This window comes from Sus scrofa, chromosome 5, assembly GCF_000003025.6.
Source record: "Sus scrofa isolate TJ Tabasco breed Duroc chromosome 5, Sscrofa11.1, whole genome shotgun sequence".
Classification (NCBI taxonomy): domain Eukaryota; kingdom Metazoa; phylum Chordata; class Mammalia; order Artiodactyla; family Suidae; genus Sus; species Sus scrofa.
In genome coordinates this window covers 53,709,664-53,733,002 of record NC_010447.5, presented here as the reverse complement: position 1 = coordinate 53,733,002, position 23,339 = coordinate 53,709,664, and the positions used below count along the sequence as shown (strand labels likewise).

General features: G+C 42.2%; 1 long non-coding RNA gene across 1 annotated transcript in view; it reads left to right on the top strand.

The window, feature by feature from the left end:
- The window catches only part of LOC110260729, a 37,086-nt gene extending 19,404 nt beyond the window's left edge, over positions 1-17,682 (top strand). Inside the window, exons 2-3 of the long non-coding RNA XR_002344090.1 lie at positions 17,160-17,319; positions 17,521-17,682. This is a non-coding gene — a long non-coding RNA (uncharacterized LOC110260729). The remainder of the gene's footprint in view (positions 1-17,159; positions 17,320-17,520) is intronic.

The following is a 23,339-nucleotide window of genomic DNA, read 5'->3' as shown; positions in this document are numbered from 1 at the left end:
AGGAGACTTGGACACATAAGAGCCTCCCATTTTTAAGTGCTTTAGATCCTGATTTCCTTCTAGGTCACAGGTCTCTTTTCCCTTGCCAACCTCATACATAATGCAGTGGTATCCGCTTTTGGTGAAAGCTTGATTGATTCCTTCTCTTTCAAAAGCAATCACGAGAATGAAGCAATTAAACTTAATAACACACGGTAGAAAGAAAACAGCTCTGTTTGCATTTCAGTCTTACCTCAGGAAGATCATGTGCCTTTTGCATAATTTTAAAGAATTTTACGACAATAGTTATATGGGTTTGTTTTTTTTTTTTTGTATACTCTTAATCGAATCAACCTGTCCAAACAGCTCGCAATTTGCGAAGTTGAAGTGTTCTTAAATAATTAGGAGGTTTCTTAGTAGGATATTAAAGGGCATTTCAAGTGAAAGAGGACAGCATTGCAGACATAACTTACGAGATGGGCTCATCTTACAAACAGTAAAACATTACCGACTTAATGTCCTATTTCTTCCCAGATGATATTGAGCAATAAATTATTGTCATTTATTTTAATCAGAAAAGATTAATAAACTTCTTGAAGTGTTCCTTTAAAATTTTAATTAACTTCTTTTAGAGTTCCCTCCTAATCAACATTTATGTACATTCAGTAACTACTTCTTTCTTGTTCTTATTAATCTGCCAATGTGGTGCTTCTTATAAGAATATTGAGGGAGGAGTTCCCATCGTGGCACTGCGGAAACAAATCCGACTAGGAACCATGAAGTTGAGGGTTCTATCCCTGGCCTCGCTCAGTGGCTTAAGGATCTGGTGTTGCTGTGAGCTGTGGTGTAAGTTGCAGACGTGGCTCGGATCCTGCATTGCTGTGATGTAGGCCAGCAGCTGTAGCTCCAGTTCGACCCCTAGTCTAGGAACTTCCATATGTCACAGCTGTGGCTCTAAAAAAGCAAATATGTATATATATACACACACACACAGAAAAAGAGAGGGAATACTTTTATATATTTATTTATTTTTGCCTTTTTTTTTTTTTTTGGTCTTTTCTAGGGCCACACCACGGCATGTGGAGGTTCCCAGGCTAGGGGTCTAATTGGAGCTACAGCTGCCGGCCTACACCACAGCCACAGAAACGCCATATCCTTAACCCACTGAGCGAGGCCAGGAATCAAACCCGCAACCTCATGGTTCCTAGTCAGACTTGTTAACCACCGAGCCATGATGGGAACTCCAAAGACAGAATACTTTTAATAAACTAACTGGAGGAATTCCTGTTGTGCCTCTGTGGGTTAAGAACTTGATGTAGCCTCCCTGAAGATGTGTGTTGGATCCCTGGCCTCAACACAGTGGGTTAAGGATCCAGCATTGCCACAAGCTGCCATGTAGGTCAGAGATGCGGCTCGGATCCAGCATTGCTGTGGCTGTGGCTGTGGCCGGCAGCTGCAGCTCTGATTTGACCCTAGCCTGGGAATTTCCAAATGCTGCAGGTGTGGCCCTAAAAAGACCAAAAAAAAAAATTTTTTAATAAACTAATTGGAGCCAAATAAATCTACATGTTATTTATAATCTAATTTTCACAGAGTTTTAGAAGTTTGAATGTGGGGCTTTCCTACAAGGAAGACCCCTAAGTAATCCTTAGCTGTGGTACTTCACATCACCTTACCAAGGGATAGAATCCATCCATTTAGGTGGAAAATACAAAATCTTTTTAAAGATATTTTAGCTATTCACATAGTTGTGGAGTGGTGCTAGTGAGGATATGGCGCCACAGGAACTCTCATTCGTTGCTAATGGGAATGCAAAATGGTACAGCTACTTTGGAAGATAGCTTGTTAGTTTCTTAGAAAACAAAACATACTCTTACCATACAATCCAGCAGTCACCCTCTTTGGTATTTACCCAAGCGAACTGAAAATGTCTGCACAAAAAACATGCACACATGTTTAGAGCAGCTCTAGTCATAATTGCTGATACTTGGAAGCAGCCAAGATGTCCTACAGTAAGTGAATGGATAAACTGTGGTACATGCAGAAAATGGACTAGTATTCAACACTACAAAAAAATGAGCTATCAGGCCACAAAAGGACATTTCCCTGGTGGCAGAGTAGGCTAAGGATCCCGCATTGTCACTGCAGTAGTTTGTGCTGCTGCTATAGTGCACATTCAGTCCCTGGCCTGGGAACTTCTGCATGCCGTAGCTGTAGCCACTGGCCTACGCCACAGCCATAACAACACCAGATCCCAGTCACAACTGCAACCTACACAACAGTGCATAGCAATGCCAGATGAGACAAGATATGGAAGAGATTTAAAGCATATTACTATGTGAAAGAAGCCATTCTGAACAGGCTACATACTGTCTGATTCCAACTATATGACATTCTAGAAAGGCAAAACTATGGAGACAGTAAAAAAAAAAAAAAAAAAAAAAATCAGTGGTTACCAGGGGTTAGAGGGAGGCAGGAAAAATAGGCAGAGCACAGAGGATTTTTAGAGCTGGAAACTCTTCTGCGTGATAATATAATGATGGATACATGTCATTATACATTTGTCCAAATCACAGGAATATACACCACCAAGAGTGAACCCTAATGTAGGCTCTGAAATCTGGTTGATTAGGATGTGTCAATGCAGGTTCATCAATTGTATCAAACATATCACTCTGGTGCTGAATAGTGGGAGAAGCTGCACATCTGTGGGGACAGAGGCACATGGGAACTCTGTACTTCTCCATTTTGCTGTGAAAATAGAGCTTATTGATTTAAAAAAATGAATTTAGCACTTTCTACTTTGAGCTAAGCAACATTCTAGAGATACAAAGATGGATTATGACAACATATCTGCCTCTTTTTTTGTTGGTTTTTTTTTTTTTTTTTTTTTTTTTGCTGTATTTTTAGGGCTGCACCTGCGGCACATGGAGGTTCCCAGGCTAGAGGTCAAATCGGAGCTGTAGCCACTGGCCTACGCCACAGCCATAACAACACCAGATCCCAGTCACAACCTACACAACAGTGCATAGCAATGCCAGATCCTTAACCCACTGAGCAAGGCCAAGGATTTAACCTGCATCCTCATGGATACTAGTCAGATTAGTTTCTGCTGTGCCATGATGGGAACTCCAACATTTCTGCCCTTAAGAACCTCATGGTCTTGGAATTCTTGTCATGGAGCAGCAAAAACAAATCTGACTCGGAACCATGACGTTGCAGGTTCCATCCATCCCTGGTCCTCCTCAGTAGGTTGAGGATCCGGCGCTGCCGTGAGCTGTGGTGTGGGTAGCAGACGTGACTCAGATCCTGTGTTGCAGGCCAGCAGCTGTAGGCTCCAGTTTGACCCCTAGCCTGGGAACTTCTATATGCCGCAGGGACAGGCCCTAAAAAAGCAAAAAAAAAAAAAAAAAGAAAAGAAAAAAGAAAAAGAGGAGTTCCCGTCGTGGCGCAGTGGTTAACGAATCAGACTAGGAACCATGAGGTTGCAGGTTCGGTTCCTGCCCTTGGTCAGTGGGTTAACGATCTGGCATTGCCGTGAGCTGTGCTGTAGGTTGCAGACGCGGCTCAGATCCTGCGTTGCTGTGGCTCTGGCGTAGGCTGGTGGCTACGGCTCCGATTAGACCCCTAGCCTGGGAACCTCCATATGCCACGGGAGTGGCCCAAGAAATAGCAAAAAAAAAAAAAAAAAGGAAAGAAAAAAAAAAAAGAAAAAGAAAAGAGGCTCATGGTCTTGTAGGGAGATACACCCATAAACAAAGAAATGTTTGATGCTCTAATAGAATGATGGGTGGTGCTACTGTGAAAGTATAGCCTCCATATAGGAAGATCTTCTATGGGATGGAGAAGTGGGACAAGGAAAGGATTTCCCAGAGCAGATGGCAGTGAGGCTTGGTGATAGGATGGTGGTTAGAGTTCTGTTGTATTCTGCTACAAACTGACACAGGAGAAATAATTCTTTCCATTTTCTCCTTTCCTTTTGCTAGAAAAATGCGTAACTGAGAGGAAGTAAGGGAAGTAGGTATACCACCGTAAGTTTCTCTTACTCTTATGAGAAGCCCAGACTGAAGTCCAAACAATCATGAAAATATTAAAAGTTTCTATTCTTGGGAGTTCCCTTTGTGGCTCAGAGGTAATGAACCCGACTAGTATCCATGAGGTTGCAGGTTCGATCCGTGGCCCCCGCTTAGTGGGTTAATTATCCGTGAGCTGGGTGTAAGTCACTGATGTGGCTCAGATTCTTTGTTGCTGTGGAGTAGGGCAGCAGCTGTAGCTCTGATTCGACCCCTAGACTAGGAACTGCCACATGCAACAAGTGCAGCACTAAAAAGAAAAAAAAAAAAATTCTAAAGCGAACTCAGTACTTATTAGGAACCAAATGATGAATGGAAGAGCATTTGGTCAAGTTCACGAACTACATAATCAGCCCATGCTTCAGGCTCCAGTTTTGTTCACTTTATATCCTATCCCTAGATGATGACTATCTGGAGACAGAAATACCTGGAAGCACATCATTGTCTCAAATGACTAGCTCCAGCTGCTTGTTTGACATCTCCACTCAAATATCTCAAAAGAAACTTTATTATAACGTGCCAAAAACTGAATTCACACACTTTCACTGGAAACCTAGTTCTCCTGCAGTTCTTACCTCATGATTGGCATCACTCTCCATCCAGCTGCACACACAGACCCCAAGGAGGTATCACTGTCATGCCTCTTCCTGCCTTACCTCCGACATCTGTCTCCCCGGCCTGCCGTTGGACCTTCATACTCCTCAAGTGCATGCTGTTCTCTTTATCTCTTCCTCCATCCCCCGGATCAAACTACCATCAACACTCACTTTATTGATTGCCCCGCAATCCATTTTCTACCCTCCACAATGATATTTTCAAAAATGGAAACTTGAGCACATCTTTCCACTTAAAACCTGTAGTATCATAAAAATAAATAAAGATTTAGCCTCTGTCCCTGGATCTTGGCGTTAGAGCTCTGAAAACCCTTGAAATCTCTGGAGTGATAAGAATGTCTTGTGGGAGTTCCCTGATGGCTCAGCTGGTTAAGGATCCAGAATTTTCACTGCTGTGGCTCCAGTCACAGCTGTGGCCTAGGTTAAGTCCCCCGCTGGGGAATTTTGGCATGCTGTAGAGTAGCCAAAAAAAAGGGTCTTTTGCCTGCTATTGAGATGACTAGCTGAAGGCTCCTAGATAGTGTTAGGGTAGAGGCTGATAACCAAAAAGACCAAACCAGGAGTTCCCATTGTGGTGCAGTGGAAACGAATCTGACTAGCATCCATGAGGACAGGTTCAATCCCTGGCCTTGCTCAGTGGGTTAGGGATCCTGCATTATCGTGAGCTGTGGTGTAGGTTTCAGATGCGGCTCGGGTCTTGTACTGCTGTGGCTGTGGCGTAGCCCGATGGCTACAGCTCCAATTCGACCCCCAGCTGGGAACCTAAAAAAAAAAAAAAAAGAAAAAGAAAAGTGAAGAGAAGAAAGACCAAACCATATGATTAGAGGGTTGAAACTTTCAGGCTGCCGTTCCCCGCCCCCCACCTTTGGAGAGGGGAGAGGTGCTGGAGGTTGAATCTAATCATCAAGTCCAATCGCCAATGACCGGTGATGTAATCAATCAATTGTGCCTATGTAATGAAACCTCCATAAAATCCCCTAAATGATGGGCTTTGGAGAGCTCCTGGTTGGTGAACACATCACGGTGCTAGGAGGAGGGCCTACCGGCCCAGAAAGATCACGGAAGCTCCAAGCCCCTTCCTGCATGCTTTGCCCTGTGTATCTCTTCCACTGACTGTTCCTGAGTTCTTTTATCACAATGGTAACAATAAAGCACTTTCTTGAGCTCTGTGAATCATTCTGGTCAATGATCATATCTGAGGTGATGGTTGTGGGAAACCCTTACATGTAGCTAGTCAGGGACAAGTTAAAGTGGCCTCAACTTGCAATTGGTGTCTGAGGTAGGAGCAGTCTTGGAGGACTGAGCCCTTTAAGCTGTGGGATCTGACGCTGACTCCAGCTAGTGTTAGAATTGAACTGAATTGTTGCACATCTAGTTAGCATCAGAGAGTTGGAGTCATGGTGTTGGAAAAGACAGCAGGGATTGGGGATCAGAAGGGTAAGTAAAAATGGCTGAAGGAGTTCCCACTGTGGCTCAGTGGTAACAAACCCCACTAGTATCCATGAGGGAGCAGGTTTGATTCCTGGCCTTGCTCAGCAAGTCTGGGATCTGACATTGCATGAGCTGTGGTGTAGACCGGCAGCTGCAGCTCCAATTTGAGCCCTAACCTGGGAACTTCCATTTGCCACAGGTGTGGCCCTAAAAAGCAAGCAAATAAACAACAAAAATAACAGAATGCTCTAACCACTTCAAAGCATTTCCATTGTTTTTGGACCAAAGACCAAAACCCTTAAGGCTCCTCAAAGTGCTATACCCTGTAGCTCACACCTCCTCCTGCTTCCCCCTAATTGTGAGCTGTTCTCCTTTGCCACCAGCGCTCCAGGCACCAGGAATCCTCTTTGTCTCTTGAAAGTGAAGCAAGAGTTCTAACTAAAGAAACAACACTCCCACCCCCCCATCCCCCACCCCCCACCCCCATCCCCGCCACCCCCCGAGCTGAGGAGGCAGCTACTGGTGCCTGACAGCAGCTTTGCTAGCCCCATACCACCCTTCTTGTAATCTTGTAGCAACTACATACCTTATGTCTTTGCTAGCAGCTCTGCTAGCCTTGCTCCAAGCATTGGTTATCAGTTTCGTTTTGGTAGTCTTGTTTACTCAGCTTCTTAGGCAGGAACACTGTCTTCTCAGGGAGTGAGGGAGAGCCAGGCTGCTTGTCTGGGGAAAAGCAAGATCCTAAAGTCTGTATTGTATAAAAGCTACCCAGAACAAAGACCTGGTACTGAGTCTCTGGAGGCGACTCCTCTGATCCTGCACTGGTGCTGAATAAACCTGGCTATTCCACATCTCTGGGTGCTGCTTGTCTCTCTCCGCTGCCACGGTTTCTGCAACAAATAGGCCTCCTCCATCACCGCTTTCTGAAGATCTTGGCTCAGATATTACTTCCTGGGGGATTTGTCCCCAACACCCTCCCCTCAACACACCCAAGACTGGACCCGCTGCCCTGTTACATGCTCTCAGGACCACGTACTTTCCCATCAGAGCAACTATCACAGTTCATAGGAATTTGGATGATTACTACTTAACTTTCCTTTTTTGGCTGCATCCGTGGCATATGGAGATTTCCAGGCCAGGGATTGAATCTGAGCCCCAGCTATGACCCACACCATAGCTGTGGCATTGCCGGATCCTTAACCCACTGCACAAGGTCAAACCCATGTCTCTGCAGCAACCCAAGCCACTGCAGTCAAATCCTTAACCCACTGCACCACAGTGGAAACTCCGGGTGATTATATGTTAATATCTGTCTCTCCATTGGTTCCGTAAGTGTAGGAACCATGGCTGTTTTGTTCACTATTATAACTCACTTCTTGGGATAGCACGTATTCTATAACAAAGGATAACACATTTTAAATTAATAAGGTTTATAATATAGTGAGGAGAAAGGGCTGCTAATCACTTTTTGTAAGAGGAGAGCCCTTTAAGAGGCTGGAATGAAAAAAAGCCACATGCCATTTTCTAAAAGTCCAAGGAAAATAATAAATGTCACTGAATAAGGGCTTCATGGTTTAACTAAAATACCAAGTTATTTGCTTTGACTGAAAAGAGATGTATCCATATGGTATCTCTGATTACCCACCCTCACCAGAAGCTCTGATTGCAAGATTTATTTACCTTTGACTAAAGATCAAATTAATGGAGGGGGTTCTCATTGTGGCTCAGCAGATAATGAACCCAAGTAGTATCCATGAGGATGTGAATTCCATCCCTGGCCTCACTCAGTGGGTTAAGGATCCAGCGTTGCCGTGAATGGCGTTGTAGTTCGCAGACGTGGCTCAGACCCAGCATGGCTGTGGCTGTGGCTTTGGCATAGGCTGGCATCTGCAGCTCTGATTTGACCCCTAGCCTGGGAACTTCCTCAGGTGCAGAATATGCCTCACCTGAATATGCCTCAGGTGTGGCCCTTAAAACAAACAAAACCCCAAAACAAAATTAATGGATACATAATATAGTTTTTAACATTTATTCTATTGAAGTATAGTTGACTTACAATGCTGTGCCAATTTCTGCTGCACAGCAAAGTGATCCAGTCATATATCCACATTTCCTTTTTTACATTATCATCCATCATGGTCTATCCCAAGAGAATGGATATAGTTCTCTATGCTACACAGTGGGACCTCATTGCTTATCCATTCTAAATGTAATAGTTTACATCTGATTTGTGCGATATTTTAGCTTTCCGTATCAGTGATATCATATGATATTTGTCTTTGTCTTTCTCTTTCTGACTTACTTCACTTAGATAATAATCTCTCAAGGTTCATCTATGTTGCTGCAAATGGCATTACTTCATTCTTTTTTATGGCTGAGTAATATTCTATTGTGTGTGTATGTGTGCATACCATATCTTTTCCATCCCTTCATCTGTTGATGAACATTTAGGTTGTTTCCATGTCTTGGCTATTATAAATAGTGCTGCTGTGAACACAGGGGTGAAGTTATCTTTTTTTTTTTTTTTTTTTTTGTCTTTTTAGGGCCACACCCACTTCTTATGGAAGTTCCCAGGCTAGGGGTAGAGTTGGAGCTGTAGCCACCAGCCCACACCATAGCCACAGCAATGTCAGATCTGAGCTGCATCTTTCACCTACACCACAGCTCACAGCAACGCTGGATCCTTAACCCACTAAGCAAGGCCAGGGATCAAACCTTCGTCCTAATGGTTACCAGTCAGAGTCGTTTCCACCAAGACATGATGGGAACTCTGAGAGTACCTTTTTTTTTCTCTCTCTCTCTCTCTTTTTAAAATTACTCAATGAATTTTATTACATTTATAGTTGTACAACGATCATCACAACCCAATTTTACAGCATTTCCATCCCAAACCCCCAGCAAGTTTCTTTTTGAATTATAGTTTTATCTGGGTATGTGCCAGAGTGGGGTTGCTGGATCATATGGTAACTCTATTTTTAGTTTTTTGAGAAAACTTCGCACTATTCTCCAAAGTGGCTGCACCAATTTATATCCCCACAAACAGTGTAGAAGTGTTCTCTTTTCTCTAGCCCCTCTCCAGCATTTGCTATCTGTAAACTTTTAAATGATGGCCATTCTGGAGTTCTTGTTTTGGCTCAGCAGTGTACAAACCTGACTAGTATCCATGAGGATGCAGGTTCCACCCCTGGCCTTGCTCAGTGGGTTAAGGATCCAGTGTTGCCACGTGCTGTAGTGTAGGTTGCAGGTGGGGCTCAGATCCTGCATTGCTGTGGCTGTGGCATAGGTTGGCAGCTGCAGCTCCAAATCGACTCCTAGCCTGGGAACTTCCCTGTGCTGCAGGTGCAGCCATCAAAAGCAAAAAATAAAAAAATAAGTTATGGCCATTCTGACAGGTGTGAGGTAGAACCTCATTGCAGTTTTTTTTTTTTTTTTTTTTTTTTTTTTTTGGTCTTTTTTTGCCTTTTCTAGGGCCGCTCCCACGGCATATGGAGGTTCCCAGGCTAGGGGTCAAATTGGAGCTGTAGCTGCCCGCCACAGCCACAGCCACAGCAACGCAGGATCCGAGCCGTGTCTGCAACCTATACCACAGCTCACAGCAACACTGGATTCTTAATCCACTGAGCAAGGCCAGGGATCCAACCCGAAACCTCATGGTTCCTAGTCGGATCTGTTAACCACTGAGCCACGATGGGAACTCCCCTTATCGCAGTGTTGATAGCAATGCAGTTTTATAGACATTACAAGGTACAAGGAGTAATAGAATACTGGTTGGTTTTGGAATACCAGTAACTCCAAGACTGGCACGGAACCCTGGAAATGTTACTTGATTTCTCTTAGTCTATGTTTCCCTATAGGTGAAATGGGTTTAATAGTTTTTAATCAGAAAAGGTTTTAAGGATTAAAAATGAAATAATGCATGTAAAATACAGTCTTTGGCAATTAATAGTGAATATGGCCTCATGATTAAGAGGAAGGCCTCTGAAGCAAAATTGCTTATAATCCACTACTCTCTTGCTGTGTGACTTTGACAAGTTACTTAACTTCTCTGTGACTTAGTCTATACATTTGTAAAATAAAGATAATACAAACTCCCTTACAGAATTGTTGTAAGGAATCAAATGTATATAAAATATTTAGACTAGTGGCTGACATACAACTGTGCTAAATAAGTGTTAGATATTGTTAGTAGTAGTGGGAGCTTAGTAAGTAGAAATCCTACTTGCCTAATAGTATTAGGTTTCATGACTTGTTCAAAATTTTGTGAAATTCATGAAAAATAAATTGATCATTCTGAAAGAGAGTCACCATATATAACATAAGATTAACCTCATTTTTAAAAAAAGTTCTATACAGTAGTAATAACCATTCAAAATTTGAAAATAATGAAATAGAGTCACAATCGCAATGTAACCTCTACAGTACCTAGGAATAAACTTAACAGAAATGCAAACTATTACTGAAAGAAGTCAAGGAAGGCTGAAACAAGTGGAGAGATATACTGTATTCCTACATTTACGTATAGCCCTGTCCCATGAAATCAGTCTATGAATTTAGTATAATTCCTCAAAACTTCTCATAAAGATTCTTTATACAAGTTGATAAACAGATTTTAGAATTCATTTGTTGAAAAAATAAAATAAAAATAGAATTCATTTGAAAAGATACATGTACCTCAATGTTCATGCAAATAGTTTGAAAAGATACATGCACTTCAATGCTCATTGCAAACGATTTGAAAAGATACATGCACCTCAGTGTTCATTGCAAAGTTTGAAAAGACACATGTACCTCAATATTCACTGCAAATAGTTTGAAAAGATACATGCACCTCACTGTTCTTTTTTGGGAGGCCACACCTGTGGCATATAGAAATTCTGAGGCAAGGGATAGAATTGGAGCTGAAGCTGCCGGCCTATGCCACAGCCATAGCAATGTGGGGTCTGAGCCTCATCTGCTACCTACACCATAGTTCACAGCAACACCGGATACCCAACCCACTGAGCAAGGCCAGGGATTGAACCCTCATCCTCATGGATTCTAGTCAAATTCATTTCCGCTTCTCCACAACGGGAACTCCAAGATGGATCTAGATGATATTATGCTAAGGGAAGTAAGACAGACAGAGAAGAAAAACACTGTATGATCCCACTTATACGTGAAATCTAAAAAGCAAAACAAAATGAAAAGATACAGAGAACTAATAGGTGGTTACTGGAGACATGGGGAGGGGGAGGGTTTGGGGCAAAACAGGTGAAGAGGATTAAGAGGTACAAACCTCCAGTTATAAATAAGTCACAGGGATGTAATATACAGCATAAGGAATATAGTCAACAATATTGTAATAATTCGGTATGGGGACATGTTACTAATTGTCATGATCCTCTTACAATGTATACGAATATCAAATCACTATGGAGTATGCCTGAAACTAACATAGTATTGACATCATCGATGTTATTTCATTTAATTTCTTTATTTGTCTTTTTAGGGCCGCACCTGCTGCATATGGAAGTTCCCAGGCTAGGGGTCGAATACGAGCTGCCTACACCATAGCCACAGCAACGCCAGATCCAAGCCGCATCTGCAACCTACACCACAGCTCAGGGCAATGCCAGATCCTTAATCCACTGTGCAAGGCCAGAGATCAAACTTGCATCCTCATGAATTCTAGTCAGATTTGTTTCCACTGAGCTACCACAGGAACTCCATGACATCATCCACATTTAAAAAAAAAAAAATACCTGAGATGACATTTTTTTGAGCCTGTCAGATTGGCAGAGGTTCAAACTATTGATAATACATTGTGAAATTGTGGGAAACAGACACACTCGTATTTTGCTGTTAAGAGTATAATTTGATATAATCTTTAGAGGCAATTTGGTGGTATCTATAGATGTTACAAATGCACATTTATCCTTTAAAAAACACATGTACACGTGTGAAATGCATTGCAACTGCATGGTTTGTAGTAATAGAAAAGTATTAGGAAACAATTTAAATGTACACTGATAAAAAACTGATGATATTAATAACGGCACATCTATACCATAGAAAAATCAAAGAGACTGAAACAACTCTCACTGCTGGTAAAGAAATATCTCCAAGATATGTAGATATTTTTTAGTTAATTTTCTTTAAAAATAGACTTCATTTTTTAGAACAGTCTTAGGTTCACAGCAAAACTGTAGAAAGTACAGAGAGTTACCTTATACTCTGTACTCCCACACATGCACAGCCTCCCCCACTATCAGACACCAGAGTGGTGCATATGCTACAATCAATGAACCTATATTGATACATCATTATCTCCCAAGGTTCATAGTTTACATGAGGGTTCACTCTTGGTGTTGTATATGCTATGGGTTTGGACAATTTCATAATCACATCTAACTACCATCATAGTAACACACAGAATAGTTTTGCTGCTCTAAAAACCCTCTGTGCTCTGCCTATTCATTCCTCCCACCCCACTAAATCTTCAGAACCACTGATCCTTTTACTCTCTCCAAAGTTTTGCCTTTTCCAGAATGTCATGTAATTGAAGTCAAATAATCTGTAGCCTCTTCAGAATGGCTTCTTTCCTGTAATAATATGTATTTAAGTTTCTTCCATGTCTATTCATGATTTAATAGCTCAATTCTTTTTCATGATGAATAAATAATCCCATTCTCTGGGTGTACCACAGTTTATTTATCCATTCACCTGTTGAAGCAGATCTTGGTCACTTCCAAGTTTTGGCAATTATGAATAAAGCTGCTATAAACATGTGTATGCAGGTTTTTGTGTAGACATAACTTTTCAACACATTTGGGTAGATACCAAGAAACACAAACGCTGGGTTGTATGGTGAGAGTATGTTCATTTTTGTCTTCCAAAGTGGCTGTGCCATTTTACATTCCCACTAGCAACGAATAAGAGTTCCTGTGGCTCCATATCCTCTCCAGCACTTGGTATTATTGGTGTTTTGGATTTTCACCATTCTAATAGGTGTGTAATGACATCTTGTTGTTTTAATTTGTAATTCCCTAACGACATATCTTTTCATACTCTTAACTAGTCATCTGTTATTTTCTCTGCTGAGGTATCTGTTCAAGTCTTCAGCACATTTTAAAGCAAGTTGTTCATTTTCTATTTGTGAGATTTTTCCCTCCAGGTACCAAATATATGTTGTCTTGTTACTAAATACTAAATATATGGAATATTTTCCAACACTATCAATTCTCCAATTCTCTGACACCAACGAGGTGTCTAACAATTCCGTTCCATTCTGGCATTTATCTACCTGGAGTTAGTACCAGATCCACAAATTATAAGGCTCAGTATCATAAAACTGCTCCACTTAAGATGCCAAGTACAGACGAGGGGCCCAGTCTACCTGCATGTTCACCTGATCAACTATGAGTTCAGGGGCTCATACAAACCATCCTCGTGCTAAGTAGTTTGCTAAAATGACTCACAAAACTCAGGAAAACACTTTAATTATTAAACTTTATTATACAAGACAAAAATCAGGAATGGTCGAATGGAGAGATTCATAGGGCAAATTATGGGGGTGGGAGGAGTCATGGCGCTGCCCCACCCACTCTGGACATATCACCCTCCTAGCACTTTTGTGGGTTCACCAACTCTCCCAATCTCTTTGTCAGTGGCTTTCGTGAAGCTCTATCTCCAGCTTCTCTTCCACTTCACCCCCTGCTTGGTGGGTGGAGCAGAAAGCTCCAAACCTCTAATCAAATCTAAGTAAATCTAGGTTAAGTAAGGACCCCACTACCAGGCACCTCCCTAGCATAAACTTGTGGTGGTGGAAAGGGGCTGGTTATGAATAAAAAGATACTCCTATTACTCAGAATGTGCCTAGAACTCCTAAAGGAGTTCTGTGTTACGAACTGGGGGCAACGAATTTTTTTTTTTTTTTTTTTGGTCTTTTTAGGACCAAATCCACAGCATATGGAAGTTTCCAGGCTAGTGGCTCAATCAAAGATGCACCACAGCCACAGCAAAGCCAGATCCTTAATCCTGAGTGAGGCCAAGGATCAAACCTGTGTCCTCATGGATACTAGTCAGGTTCACTGCCACTGAGCCACAATGGAACTCCCCGAATACATTTTTATTATACCCACTTATTACTGAGATTTAAGAGTTCTTTGTATATTTTGAATAATAGTCTCCATCAGATATGTCTTTTGCAAATATTTCCTTCCACATTTTCTCCCAGTTTGTAGCTTGTCTTTTCATTCTTTTGGCTATGTCTTTCACTGAGCAGAAGTTGTTACTTCTAATGAAAAATAGCTCATTATTTATTTTATGGATCGTGCTCCTGTTGTTGTATTTAAAAAGACATCCACCTTACTCAGATTATCTAGGTTTTCTCCTAAGTTATTGTCTAAGGAGTTTTATACTTTTGCATTTTACATTTAGGTCTATGCTCCATTGTGAGCTAATTTTTGTGAAGGATGTGAAGATTCATTTTTTTGGATGTGGATATCCAGTTGTTCCAGACTTGACTTTGCTCCTTTGTCAAATGTGTATTCTGAGTTTTAAAAAAAAGTAAGGCACATAATAACCTGTAATGGAAAAGAATATGAAAAATAGTATGTATATGTATATACATGTGTGTATGTGTGTGTATATATGTATATATATGAGAGAATCACTTTGCTGTAGACAAAAAAAAAAAAAAAAGAGTGAATTTAAAGAGCATTAGAAGAGGCAATGTGGAAACAGGGCATGGTTGCCTGGGAGTTAGGGGATCTCCTTAAAAGGCCAGCAGGTCCTATTTTCTAAGGAAAGGTAAACTAGTAAAAGCTGAGTTAGAGGCTTGTGGTTGGCTATGTCTGTCTCTTCCTTCCTTCCTTTTGCTTTTTAGGGCTGCGAAGTTTCCAGGCTAGTGGCTGAATCAGAGCTGCAGCTGCTGGGCCTAAACCACAGCCATAGCAACTCTGGATCTGAGCCACATCTGTGACCTACACCACAGCTCATGGCAATGCCTGATCTCTGATCCACTGATTGAGGCCAGGGATTGAACCCACATCCTCGTGGATACTAGTAAGATTCATTTCCGATGTGCTACAACAGGAACTCCTCTATGTTCTGTTTCTTGACAGGTGTTTCCCATAAATGCAGGCTGACTGAGGTTCAGATTTGTGACATGTGCTGGACCACTGGGGCAGCCTCCATTCTTTGGGCCCCAGTTTACAAATTGACTTGACCAATACAAAAATATATATATGGAGTTCCCGTCGTGGCTCAGCGGTTAACAAACCCAACTAGGATCAATAAGGATGCCGGTTCGATCCCTGGCCTTGCTCAGTAGGTTAAGGATCTGGCATTGCTGTGAGCTGTGGTGTAGGTCACAGACCTGGCTTGGATCTGGCATTGTGAACCTCCATATGCTGCAGGTGCAGCCCTAAAAAAAGAGCATATATATATATATATATATATATATGTATGTATGTGTGTGTATATATATACACACATACATACATAATATGCAAAAATTAGAAAGTTTTTTTTGTGTGTGTTTCTCTTCTGGAAGATACATTTTATGCATATATAAGCAAATAGATATTTTTCTAGTTGGAATAGGGTTCAGGATGGAGGATAAATTAGACAAGGGAAAAAAGACCCTCCGGAAAGAATCCAACTCGACGACAAAGTAAGCAGTCATCAAACAATGATTTTTAATTAGCTTATTTAATATTCCAATACCAAAGCAAAAAAAAGAAAGTTTTCTTTATCACTGAATCTACCTACATTGGTATTTCCCTGGCAGGTGACTGCAAAACATATTAGTTCAATTAATAGAAGTTTGCTTTTTTTTTTTTTTTTTTTTTTTTTTTTTTGTCTTTTTGCCTTTTCTTGGGCTGCTCCCGAGGCATATGGAGGTTCCCAGGCTAGGGGTCAAATTGGAGCTGTAGCTGCCAGCCTACGCCAGAGCTACAGCAACGTGGGATCCGAGCCACATCTGCGACCTTCACCACAGCTCATGGCAACGCTGGATCCTTAATCCACTGAGCAAGGCCAGGGATCAAACCTGAAACCTCATGGTTCCTAGTCAGATTTGTTAACCACTGAGCCACGACTCGAGCTCCTGCATTATATTAGGCACAACTGTTTCCCGTGGTTCCTAATTAAATAAGCTTGAATCAACTTTCTGCCTACAGCATTTGTGCTAAAACAAAACAAAACAACAACAACAATAACAATTCTCGATAGCTCCTACATGATTTTGGAGACTTTTTTTTAAAGGAGAATAAATATCTTATCTCAAAGGGTTAAACTCAGAATTTTTTTTTTTAAGCCCAGTGGAAAATGGCTTCCACATTCCAAAGGATGAGGAAGGAAAACTATGAAATCATTTTGAATGGATTTGTTCAGCAGGGGAAGATCTGGCTCATTTTCCACGTGGGCTGCCAAGTTCACCAGCCGTGGGGGGAAATGATTTTACTCTTACTTTCTTACTTCACACACATTTTTAAACTGCAGTCTTATGGAAATGAAAATCCCATTTGGAGATGGGATTCTTCAGATGGATTTAATTTCTATACCATTTGACCAAGTCCATCAGGCCAGGCTGAGTAGATGACTTTTTTCATTATAATGTTGTGGGCTTTGCTGAGGAAACCTTTTTTTTTTTTTTTTCCTTCCAAGTCACAGAAAGTCAATTTAGCAAAAACCTAATTTAGGGTTTGTAGCGAATTATCTTTGGACTGCATGAAAATTTCCTTCTAAACAATAATTATATTGCCTCTGCCTGAAAGCAAACTTTCTGAATTATTGTCTGATTTAACCTTCTAAAATCTAGAGTTTCCCCCCTAGATTCATTGGTAGCTGAATATGCTCAAGGGAACTGATTTCAGCCTGTAGCTTGTTTGTGTCCTTGCCAGAAATGTGTAAGGATGGAGCAGAACAAGACAGGAAAACACTACAAGCAAAGGCCCTCCTTTAAGAGATCACACTCTGTCTCATTCTAAAAAAGGGCCCCTTGTCCAAACTGCACTGCAAGGCCTGCTTTTTCTTATTGTTTGAAAATACCAATGAGTTAATTTTCTCTGTCTTACAGAGCTGAAGCCCGCTGGATCTAACAGACGTTTGCATATCAGCAAGTACACGCACATGAAAACATGTGCCCTGGAATTAACCAAAGAAACTTTGGCCACAGTTCTCTCCCTCCAAGAGAAAGCGAAGTGACGCATACCTCATGCCACTTCATTATGTCAGAGGTTTGTGTCTCGCGTTAGTAAATCCACAGAGAGCTGGGACTTCCTGCCCGCCAAATGGTGTTGATGGAATCGATTCAAATATTTGAGACAGAACCTGCATTGTGTCTGATCCTTTATAAATGTTTTATGTCTCGGTGAGAATGCCCTGCTCTCTGCACTGCCTCCTCGTGCCTCAAGGAACTGCTTCTGTCCTGTTTCTAGGTCTTCTCCCCCCCTTCTCCAACTGCAGGAAGGTTTCCGAATTCACTGCCAGAGATGCTGCAAATCCTTACACACAGTAGGTGTTCAGTCAATGTTTGCTAAATAAATAAAAATACCAAATTATGACATATATGACCTGTTTTCCAGAGGACTGGAAATGATCAAAACTGTTTCTGCCCACACGGATTGTGATAGCCAAGGATACTGGGACTAGAAGCATTTTTAATTTTATTTTATTTTATTGTCTTTTTAGGGCTATGAATGTACCCAGGCTAAGGGTCAAATCAGAGCTACGACTGCCAGCCTGAGCCACAGCCACAGCAACGCAGGATCTGAGACTCATCTGCGACACACACCACAGCTCACGGCAATGCTGGATTCTTTAACCCAGTGAGCAAGGCCAGGGGTTGAACCGGAATCCTCATGAGTACTAGTCCAGTTCCTTACCGTTGAACCACAACGTTTTTGAAGATCTTTCATTGCTGTGAGCTTGATGAGATCTGTCAGTAGTATGCTCGCAAGGTACATAGCTGCATACGAGGGAGTGAAGAGAAGGCATAAAACACTTTACAAGCGCTGAAGCGCATAATTTGTTTTGGGTAAACTAATTTTGATTACCTAACGAAAAGTTAACTTCCATATCATTGGTGGAGAAGTTGATGACAGAAATGACCAGGCTCACTGAAAACTCTCAGAGTTGCTCCCAGCCCATGTTACTGACTGAGAAACTAAAGAACTGGCAAAGCCTTCGGCAAATGATTGAAAGTCAGCATAGGGGAACTTGGACTGCGTTTTGGGAGTGCATCCTCAAAAACCATTTAATTACACTTAACAGACAAATCTCCTCTCATATTTCATAAAACACAAAGGACATCATTGCAGGACCTAGTGTTCATTATTAGCTCCAATGTTATAAGAACAGCACAGCTAGGAGTTCAGTGGTTCAGTGGTTTAAGCATCGGCATCATCACTGCAGCAGCTCAGGTCAATCCCTGGCCCAGGAACTTCCTCATGCTATGGGTGCAGCAAAAGAAGGAAAGAAGGAAGGAAGGAAAGGAAGGAAGGAAGGAAGGAAAGAAGGAGAGAGAGAAAGAAAGAGAGAGAAAAACAGAAAGAAAGAAAAGAAAGAAAGAGAGAGAGAGAAAGAAAGAAACAGGACAGTTTATTTTATAATTTACAATATTAGAAACTGGTCATAGTTCCTGTCATGGCTCAGTGGTTAATGAATCCGACTAGGAACCATGAGGTGGCAGGTTTGATCCCTGGCCTTGCTCAGTGGGTTAAGGATCTGGCGTTGCTGTGAGCTGTGGTGTAGTTCACAGACACAGCTTGGATCCCGCATTGCTGTGTCTCTGGCATAGGCTTGGCAGCTACAGCTCCAAATTCAACCCCTAGCCTGGGAACTTCCATATGCCATGGGTGTGGCCCTAGAAAAGACAAAAAAGAAAAAAAGAAAAAAAAAGAAACTGGTCAAGGGCTGGAGTTCCCTTGTGGCTCAGGGTGTTTAAGAACCCAAAATAGTCTCCATGAGGATGTAGTTTTAATCCTTGGACTACATTGCAGATGAGGTTTAGATACAGTGTTGTTGTGGCTGTGGTGTAGTCTGGCAGCTGTAGCTCCTATTCAACCCCTAGCCCAGGAATGTCCATATGCTACAGGTGCAGTCCTGAAAAAGAAAATGAAAAAAGAAATTGTTCAAGGGAAAGAATGGAAGATGCTCTGCTTATCTTCTCAGCATGGTCCCCTTGGGCACTCAGTGGTATATCCCGGCTGCTATACTACAGGCCAGGTAAGGACACTCAGCCTGGCCAGATACCCACATGGACTAAAAAGAAAAAGCAAAGAGAATTTCCTCTCCTGTCTTTAGTTCTTAGCTCTTACTGAACCAGAGGAGCCTCAAGACTCTGGAGAGGACTGTTTTGCACCTCTACACAGGGATTTTACAAAGGACTACCTCATAAGGTTGGAAGGAATAAATGAGTTAATCCATGTATTAGAACCATGCCTGCCAGGAGTAAAAACAAGTAAATTCTCTTTCTCCTCTCCCTCACTTTCTCCCCCTCCCCCTTCTTCCTATTTTTTTTCCAGCCATACTCACTCACATGGAAGTTCCTGGGCCAGGCGTCAAATCGAGCCCCATCTGCAACCTATGCCACAGCTGCACCAATGTGGGATCCTTAGCCTGATGTACCAGGCTGGGGATCGACCCATCAATGCCACAGAGACAAGCCAGATCATTAACCCGCTGTGCCACAGGGAAGCTCTGTTTTTTCTCCTTATTATTATTTTTACCATTATCGTCATCTCAGGCCCTTATTGTTTTGCCTTTTAGGGCCACGCCTGGCAGGTCTGAGACCTCTGCCACAGTTGGACCATCTCCTAAGGGAAATAGATGTATTAATTCTCTATTAAGCTCTTCTAGGGAAACAAGCATTTGATGAACACCAATTATGTTACAGGCAGAAAGTGCTTTACATATGATTCTTTTGCTCCTCACAATAATGCTAAAGAGTAATGATGATTACCCACATTTTAGAAGTGAGGAAATAGGTATGACCATGTCGGGTGAAGCCCAAAGTTTCCTAGCCAACAGCTTCCTTGGACTTAGAAGGTCTGTGCAGTACTCGTTTCCCACGACACATGTACAAGGCACAGATCATAAATCCCTGCTGTTTGGGTGGAGCAGGATCTGCACTGTGCCCTCCTCAAGGCTGTCTTCTCCTGACAAAGCACCTTTCTGAAGACACACATAGGCTTTCTGTGGACTCTCAGAGTCCCTGGGAATCTTAAATCTGAAGCTGCTGAAATTCAAGTAACCTATGAACGACAAAGTGTGTTTTGATTTCCAAAAGTTTTTGTTTGTTTGTTTTGCCTTTTAGAGCCATGCCTGCAGCGTACGGAGGTTCCCAGGTTAGGGGTCAAATCAGAGCTGTAGCTGTCAGGCTGCACCACAGCCCCAGCACTCTGGATCAGAGCCACATCTGCGACGTACACCACAGCGCATGGCATGCCAGATCCTTTAACCCACTGAGCAAGGCCAGGGATGGAACCTGCATCCTCATGGATGCTAGTTGGGTTTGATACTGATAAGCCACAATGGGAACTCCTCCAAAGGTTTTTTTTTTTTTGGCCATACCCACAGCATGTGGACCTTCCCCCAGCCAGGGATCAAACCCATGCCACAGCAGCAACCCGAGCCACTGCATTGACAACAACAGATCCTTAATGCACTGCCCCTCAAGAGAACTAGGGAATCTCAAACTTAGCACATTCTCAGGAGTGCTGAAATTGTTTGTGCAGGTGAAGTTCCTGAGATCTCAGAGTGAGGACGAGGGTGAGGTAAGGGAAGTACCCAGGATGCAAAATTTAAGGAGGCTTTTTGCAAGCATAGGCATGGTTGTCTTCTGTCCCAGGTGCTTTCTGTACTAGGTGTCTCTCTTCACACTAGTCCTGGCCTGTCAGAGAACACTGAATAACTCTGAGTACCTATGTGGGGTAAAAAGTAGTTAAAAAAAAAAAAAGTGACTCTGGGGACGGCTGTGACATGAGTTCGATCCATAGCTTGGGAACTTCCACATGCCACAAGTGCAATCAAAAAAAAAAAAAAAATGTGGTTTGAGTCCCAATGCTAGACATCCTTCAGAGCCATACCTGAAAGTTTGCATGTTATTCCACCAGCCAGCATTTCTCAAAGTGTGATGGTGGAATCATCTTTTCCATTCTTTTTTTTTGTTTTTTGCTTTTTTGTCTTTTTAGGACCATACCCATGGCATATGGGGTTTCCCAGGCTAGGAGTTGAATTGGAGCTGTAGCCACTGGCCCACACCACAGCCACAGCAACGCTGGATCCTTAAACCACTGATCAAGGCCAGGGATTGAACCTGCATCCTCTTGAATGCTAATCAGAGTCGTTTCCACCAAGCCACAATGGGAACTTCCATCTGTTCTTTTCAATTCAGAATTCTCAAATTGCTTAGAAAAGTCGGTTCTATAGAGAATACATGTTAGCCTAGCTGAGTCCTTTAGAATCCTTCTTCCTTTTTGGAAAAGAGATAATGTTGGTAAAACTAGTAAAGTTACTGTGAGGTCTGTAATTTTCTTTGACATATTTTAGCACATGTGTTGTGATGTTACACGTCTATCATTTGAATTAAGTTGTAATCCAGATGCTACCAGCATTCTAATCCAGAACATACAAGCCAGGAACAGCCAAATGCAAAGCAAGATCCTCCTTGGGTTTGGTTTTTAAAAATCAACTGGATTTCCCATTGTGACTCAAAAAGTTATGAACCCAACTAGTATCCATGAGGATGCAGGTTCGATCCCTGGCCTCACCGGCTGGGTTAAGAATCCGGTGTTGGCGTGAGCTGTGGTGTAGGTTGCAGGTGCAGCTTGGATCCCATGTGGTCATGGCTGTGGTACAGGCCAGCAGCTACAACTCCAATTCAATCCCTAGCCTGGGAACTTCCATATGCCCTAAAAAGACAAAAAGACAGGAGTTCCCATCGTGGCGCAACAGAAACGAATCTAAGAACCATGAGGTTGAGGGTTCGATCCCTAGCCTCGCTCAGTGGGTTAAGGATCTGGCATTGCAGTGAGCTGTGGTGTAGGCCAGCAGCTATAGCTCTGATTTGACCCCCATCCTGGGAATCTCCATGTGCCTCAGGTGTGGCCCTAAAAAGCAAAAAAAAAAAAAAAAAAAAAGTCTAAAAATAAAAATCAACTGTAGGAAGTTCTCTCATGGCTCAGTGGGTTAAGGATCAGGCGTGGTCACTGCTGTGGTTCAGATCGCTGCTGTGGCATGCAGAAGTTCCCAGGCCAGGGATCAAACCTCCACCACAGCAGCAAGCTGAGCTGCAAGCAGTGGCAATGCCAGTTCCTGCTGAGCCACTGGGGAACTACAAGAGGAAGTTTTACCAATGCTTTTTTTACGAATATCTTGACCAACCATGACTCTTTATAATTTGCCAACTAAATGTGAGAAATGGGTTTTACTGGTAAAAACAATGGCCAATGGATCAGCAGATAAATGTTGGAAAGTAGAATTTTTTTTCTTCTGGCAAAATGAAAGATATTCAAGATACACGATTTTTCTAAAAATATTCCCTCCCCTTGTATAATTGGACATACAAGTCCCGAGAGGCCTGTAGCTTTTACCTTTAGCAATGATACCCTAAGCTAAATCCTTCCAGGGGTCTCTTACCAAGAACACCAGAGGATTCTGTGTTCCTGACCCAATTCTTCCTTTGGAATCTAGGCTTTTACTTGAAGAAAAAAGAATTTATTTTTTTAATGGCCACACCTGTGGCATATGGAAGTTCCCAGACTAGGGGCTGAATCAGAGCTGCAGCTGCACGCCTATGTCACAGCCACAGCAACGCCAGATCTGAGCCACATCTGTGGCCTACACTGCAGCTCACAGCAACGCCGGATCCTTTAACCCACTGAATGAGGCCTAGAATGGAACCCACATCCTCATGGATACTAGCTGAGCCATAACAGAAACTTCAGAAAACAATTTTTGGATGCTTGTATCTATTAAAAAGAACCTAAAAGTTGCACAGGCTCTAATTGTCTCAGATTAGTTGGCAAGAATAAGACTTGCACATAATAGATTTTTAATATTTTCTCCTTACTTCTATTTCCCAGTTTTGAAATTTTTGCTGTTAGAAATAGGGAGACCTACTGTCTCCTTAGCTGTCTTTTCAAAACAATGCTCTTTCACTAGACTCTTTCACTTACCATACTCTACCATACATTTGAATAAACTGATTATTCAACTACTTGCTAGATCTTCTAAATACCCCCATGCAACTTTC